Below are 6,158 nucleotides of genomic sequence, written 5' to 3'. Positions count from 1 at the left end.
TGTTACACCAGTAATCCCTGCTGTCCCATTTATTCCTGTCAACCCTGTAAATCCCATAAACATGGCCAACAGGTATGCACCTCTGCAGATACCAGCTAATGCTCCAGCTCTACCCCAAGACTACCAAACCAAAATCTCATTTTTTGACTCCCATGGCCCTTTGACAGCTGTCCAGCATGCTAAGAAGATGCAAGACCACTTTGAGACCTATGAAATAGATGATAACAGTGTCAGGATGAGAATTTTTGTTCAAAGCTTAACTGGGGATGTTAGAACTTGGTTCAGATCCCTCAATGCAAACTCCATTGCAACACCTGATCAGCTTTACGAAGCCTTTACTGAGAGATGGGAGAAGAAGAAAGATCCTCTCCACATACTTGGTGAATATAACACTATTAAAAGAGGTCCCCAAGAAACAGTTTTGGAATATTATTCTAGGTTTAACAATGTATATAATGCTATCCCACAGAACTTAAGGCCCCCTCCTGATTTGGCCCTGTATAACTTCCCTGACGGTTTTGATTATGATATGGCCTATCAATTGAAAGAAAGAGACCCCCCCACCCTTGCAGAAGCTCAAAGGGTTGCAGTCACTGTAGAGGCTAACCTAATTGCCAAAAGAAACAGGGCAAAGTTGGAAAAGAAGACTGGCTTCAGAGAAGAACCCTCAGGTTTTGATCAAAAGCTGGATGCAATACTAAACAGCATGAAAAGATTGGGTGAAAGAGTGGAATCAGTTGAAAGAAAATCATCATGGGAGGCATCACAAAGCAACCCTCCTAGAAATCCGAATTTTAGGAGACCTCAGAACCCAAACATAGGAAAGACAAGTGCTGACCAAGACATTAGACCCCCTTTTCAAGAAAACTATGCAGAAACTTCCACAGCCAATCAGCTCAATGAAGATCCTGAAATCAACTTAATGGGTCTGGATGGTAAAAGCCATGTTTTCCTAACACAAGAAGACCATGAGGAGGATGAAAGCAAAACATTCCAAACTAAATCAGGAGAATCCTTTGACTTTAAACAAGGATATGATACTGCTGTCTATGAAGTCCATAAACAGTATAAACTGAGGAGTAGGACTGTGAATGTAAACCAGCCCGACAAGATAAAGGATAAACAGAGGTCTAAAGAAACCATGATCACAGAACCCGATGACAAAATAAACCTTCCTGCAGAAGAAATTGTAGTTGAGGAGGTTACTGAACTGCTGTCCCCACTACAACAGCCCATGGCAACTTCGTCCTCTCACCCTGATTCAAATCTTACCCCTCAAGACATGAGTAAAAGGGGCAGGTCTCAAAATCAAGATGAAATCCAACAAGAAGAGTTGATGAACAAAGAAAAGACTGGTATCCGTGACTCTAAAACCCAAGTTGACAAACCTTTTGACCTAGGCACAGAGATTGGCAAGCTAAAAATAGCAATTCCTCTCTCAGAGCTAGCCAAGCATGACATATACAAACAGCAGATCAAAAAATCCCTTCAACTCACTACTAGCAAAGATGATGTAAATGTGCTAGATGACACTCCAGAATTACTGTTTGGCCCAGAGGTAGATGGAAAAACAATAGTCACAGGGGTCTTACCTTTTTATGTCAGCCTGCATGTTCATGATAAAATACTGCATAATGCAATGTTCGACTCAGGCGCCTCTCACAACCTTATGCCAAAAGCAGTCATGGAAAGATTGAACTTGGATATAACAAGACCATACAAAGACCTGTTTTCTTTTGATTCTAGCCAAGTCAAATGTTTAGGCCTAATAAAAGATTTATGTGTGTCTCTGGTTCAATATCCCAACAAAACCATTCTAATGGATGTTGTAGTCGCTGATATCCCACCCAAATATGGGATGCTGTTATCAAGATCATGGGGAGCCAAGCTCCAAGGCTCCCTGCAATTAGATATGTCATATGCCACTATCTCTGTCTTTGGGCAACCAAAAAGACTGTACAGGGAAACACTCATGAAGTATATGGTCAGCAGTGAAGAAAAGCCCCAAAATTTTCCAATATATGCTGTCCATTCGGACATAGACTCCTTCATCCTCTTCAATGACAGCACAAGCCTCTCAAACAATGACATTAGGACCAAAACACTCATACAAGAACGAAACATTGATCAAACAAGTATCACCTGCCAAACATTAATCAGCCCAACAATACACAGTATCCCTCCTCTAGTTGTCAAAGATTGTCAAAAAAGTGATGAAATTGTCCTAGAAAACAAATGGGAAAAGAAACCCCAACTCATGCTCACATTGCCATCCTATGAACAGAATTTTAAATCTCCTGTTCAGCAAGACATCCTGTGGGTCCTAGAATTTGATGGCTCAGTTAACAAGCTAGGAGCAGGAGCTGGAGTGTGGATACATAACAAAGAGAAAGATTATGCAGAAGGCAGGGCTTATAGATTGAATTTTAGATGCACTAACAACATGGCAGAATATGAAGCTCTGTTGCTGGGCCTAAAGCTAGCAAAATCACTACAAGCTCCTAAACTCTCCATCATGGGAGACTCTGATCTAGTAATTCAACAAGTGAAAGGAAACTTTGTCACCAATGACAAAAGATTGAGATCCTACAGATCTGCTGTAATTGAAATATTAGAGACCTTCTCTGAGTGTGTTATCACAAAAATTTCAAGGGGCCACAATCTCCATGCACACAGCTTGGCAACGTTTGCCAGCACCTTCAAATTCCCATTGGAACCCAATAACTGTTTCACAGCCGAGGCCAAATACAGACCCTCTATTCCAAACAATGTCAAAGAATGGCAAGTATTTGAGGATGACATGCAAATAAACAATTTTTTAACCTTGCAACAAGAGTTCACAGGATTAAATATTGATATTGATGGAGAAAGTCAATCACAAATACTTGAGGGAGCAAGCCCATCACAAATACAGTTTCAACAATCTGCTCACCCAATGTCACTTAGAACAACAAAACAATTACTGAGTCCAACCATTTTCAGCAATGAAAACATTCAGCAAATTCACCAAATTGACTGTGAAGATATGAGCAACGCTGAAGCTGAAATCATACAACTCAAAGACAATTTCCTTCCAGTAGGCCTTACCCCACTAGAGGATATTTTTGATTCAAATGACATCCCGAGGAAGCCAAAGATGCAGCCATTAGATGCAACAGTTGAAGAATGCAACATTGGTACTATTGACAAGCCTAAAATAATAAAGCTATCTGCCTCTTTGCCCCCTGATCAAAAGCCCAAATACATTGATCTCTTTAAAGAATTTCAAGATGTTTTTGCTTGGGGATATGAGGATCTAAAGTCTTATGATACCTCTGTCATCCAGCACACCATTCCCCTCAAGCCTAATCAAAAACCATTCAAACAGAAATTGAGAAGGATCAATCCTGTGCTCCTTCCTTCCATTGAAAAAGAATTACAGAAAATGTTCAAAGCCGGTATCATAGCACCAATCAGGTTCTCTGAGTGGATTTCAAATTTGGTCCCTACAAGAAAGAAAACTGGTGAGATTAGACTTTGTGTAGACTTAAGGAATTTGAATCAAGTATCACTCAAAGATAACTACCCTTTACCCAAAATGGATCACATTCTTCAAAGAGTAGTAGGGGCTTCAAGGATATCATTGCTTGATGGATTCTCAGGCTTCAATCAAATCCTAGTGCATCCTGATGATCAAGACAAAACTGCATTTACAACCCCATGGGGAACTTTCAAGTATGTGAAAATGCCCTTTGGATTGAAAAACGCAGGGGCAACGTTTCAAAGAGCAATGGACATTGCTTTTGCAAAAGAGATTCATGACTTCTTGGTCATTTACTTAGATGATCTTACACCCTTTTCAAAATCTGACCAAGAACACTTGAAACATTTGAGACAGATTTTCATAATATGCAGGAAATATGGTATTTCCTTAAACCCCAAGAAGTCATTATTTGGCTTGGAAGAAGGGAAACTCTTAGGGCACATTATTTCAAAAGATGGCATAAGAATTGATCCGGACAGGATACAAGCTATCCTACAAATGCCTCACCCAAGGAACGTCAAGGAATTGCAAGGATTCTTAGGGAAAATCAACTTTTTAAGAAGGTCTATCCCTAATTTAGCAGAATTAATCAGATTACTAAACAATATGCTAAAGAAAGATTCAAAGGTCAAATGGACTGTTGAAGCAAAACAAGCCTTTGAAAGTATAAAATTGGCCTTGACTCAAACCCCAGTGTTAACCAATCCTCAGTTTGACAGAGACTTTATCATTTTCTCCTTTGCCTCCCAACATACTATTGCTGCTGTTTTATTACAGAAAGATGACCAAGGGAATGAGAAACCTATTGCCTTTTTCAGCAGAGCTCTTAGAGATGCCCCCCTTAAGTATCAAATTATGGAGAAGCAAGCCTATGCTTTGATCAAAGCTATTAAAGACTTTAGGATTTACATCCTTTACTCCCATGTTGTGGCTTATGTACCAAGTCCTATTGTCAAAGACATTCTTACCCAAGAAAACTTAGAGGGTAGGAGAGGAAAATGGATTGCCAATATACTAGAATTTGACATTGAAATAAAACCTACTAAGCTGATAAAAGGGCAAGGTTTGGCCAAATTAATGACAGAAGCAAATTTCCAAGCCTTAGATATCAACCAACTGGACAGTGAAACAGAGCTGGCGACTCCAAAGATCAATGTAGCCTTTGAACAATCTCCTTGGTACTCTGATATCTGCTATGTGTTACAAAACCTGTGTGCTCCCCCAGGACTGTCCAGAACTAAGTGCAGGTTCCTAAAAATGAAAACATCTAGATTTTGTGTGATAGATGGAAATTTACTTTGGAAAAACCATGAAGGTATATTGCTGCACTGTCTAATAGAGAATGAAACTAACAATATCATGCAAGATTTCCATGCTGGAGACTGTGGTGGACATTTGTACTGGAAGTCCACTGTGGACAAGATATTGAGAGCTGGTTATTACTGGCCCACCATGTTCTCTGATGTTAAGAAATTTACAACCTCATGCCACAAATGCCAACTGTTTGAAGGCAAAAGACAGCTGCTGCCGCTTCCTTTGAAGCCCATTGCAACAGAAAGACCTTTCCAACAGTGGGGCTTGGATTTCATTGGGGAAATTCATCCCTCATCTTCAGGACAACACAGATGGATTTTAACAGCAACAGACTACTTCACCAAGTGGATTGAAGCTGCCCCATGCAGACAAGCAAATGATTCAGTAATCATTCAGTTTTTGGAAAACAATATACTGGCTAGATTTGGCTGTCCGGACAAGATAATAACAGACAATGCTGCTGCCTTCAGATCCAAGAAAATGGTGAACTTCTGCCACAAATTTCACATTACTTTGGGTCATTCTACTGCTTACTATCCTCAAGGAAATGGCCTCGCTGAATCATCAAACAAAAGTTTAATAAATATCATAAAGAAGGTGCTAGAAGAGAACAAAAAGAACTGGCATAAGAAACTAGTCAATGCTTTATGGGCAGACAGACTAACAACAAAAAGATCAATTGGGACCAGCCCATATGAGTTAGTCTATGGATTAGAAGCCAAATTTCCTTCATCACTAGGAGTACCGGTTATGAAGCTTCTGCAAGAAAGTCAAGCAGAGCCAAATGATATGCAAAGGAGGATCAATCAGATAATCTGTTTACAGCAAACTAGAGAACAAGTTTTCAGCAGAGTGCAGATATTACAAGAAAAATTGAAAAAGGCCTTTGATAGGAGAACCAAAGCAGAAGATTTCAATGTGGGGGACAAAGTCTTAAAGTGGGATGCAAGAAGAGAAGAGAAAGGAAAACATGGAAAATTTGATTCTTTATGGAGAGGACCATTTGCTGTCCAAGCAGTGCAAGGTAACAACACTTACTTCCTCAAGAGTCTGACTGAAACTGACTTGGATGAAGGTCCTGTCAATGGCAGGATGCTGAAGCATTATTTTGATTATTTCCCATGATTGCAACATTAGGTTCCCTTGTATATATGCAGATGTACATATTATTTCTATTTTAGATTGTAAAAATGCAGTTTCCTAAGTGATTCACCAAACAGCAAGAGGCAAATAGAATCAGAGGTCTTCCAAGAAAGAAGCACACAATTTTAACACATTAATGCAGTAAAGTTCAAAGATTTGGTATGGGCAGTCAAAGAAC

Source organism: Pinus tabuliformis, chromosome 1_2, assembly GCF_031772625.1.
Source record: "Pinus tabuliformis cultivar Carrire ecotype Pingquan chromosome 1_2, CPIR1, whole genome shotgun sequence".
Taxonomy (NCBI): Eukaryota; Viridiplantae; Streptophyta; class Pinopsida; order Pinales; family Pinaceae; genus Pinus; species Pinus tabuliformis.
Note: the sequence above shows the minus strand (reverse complement) of the source record.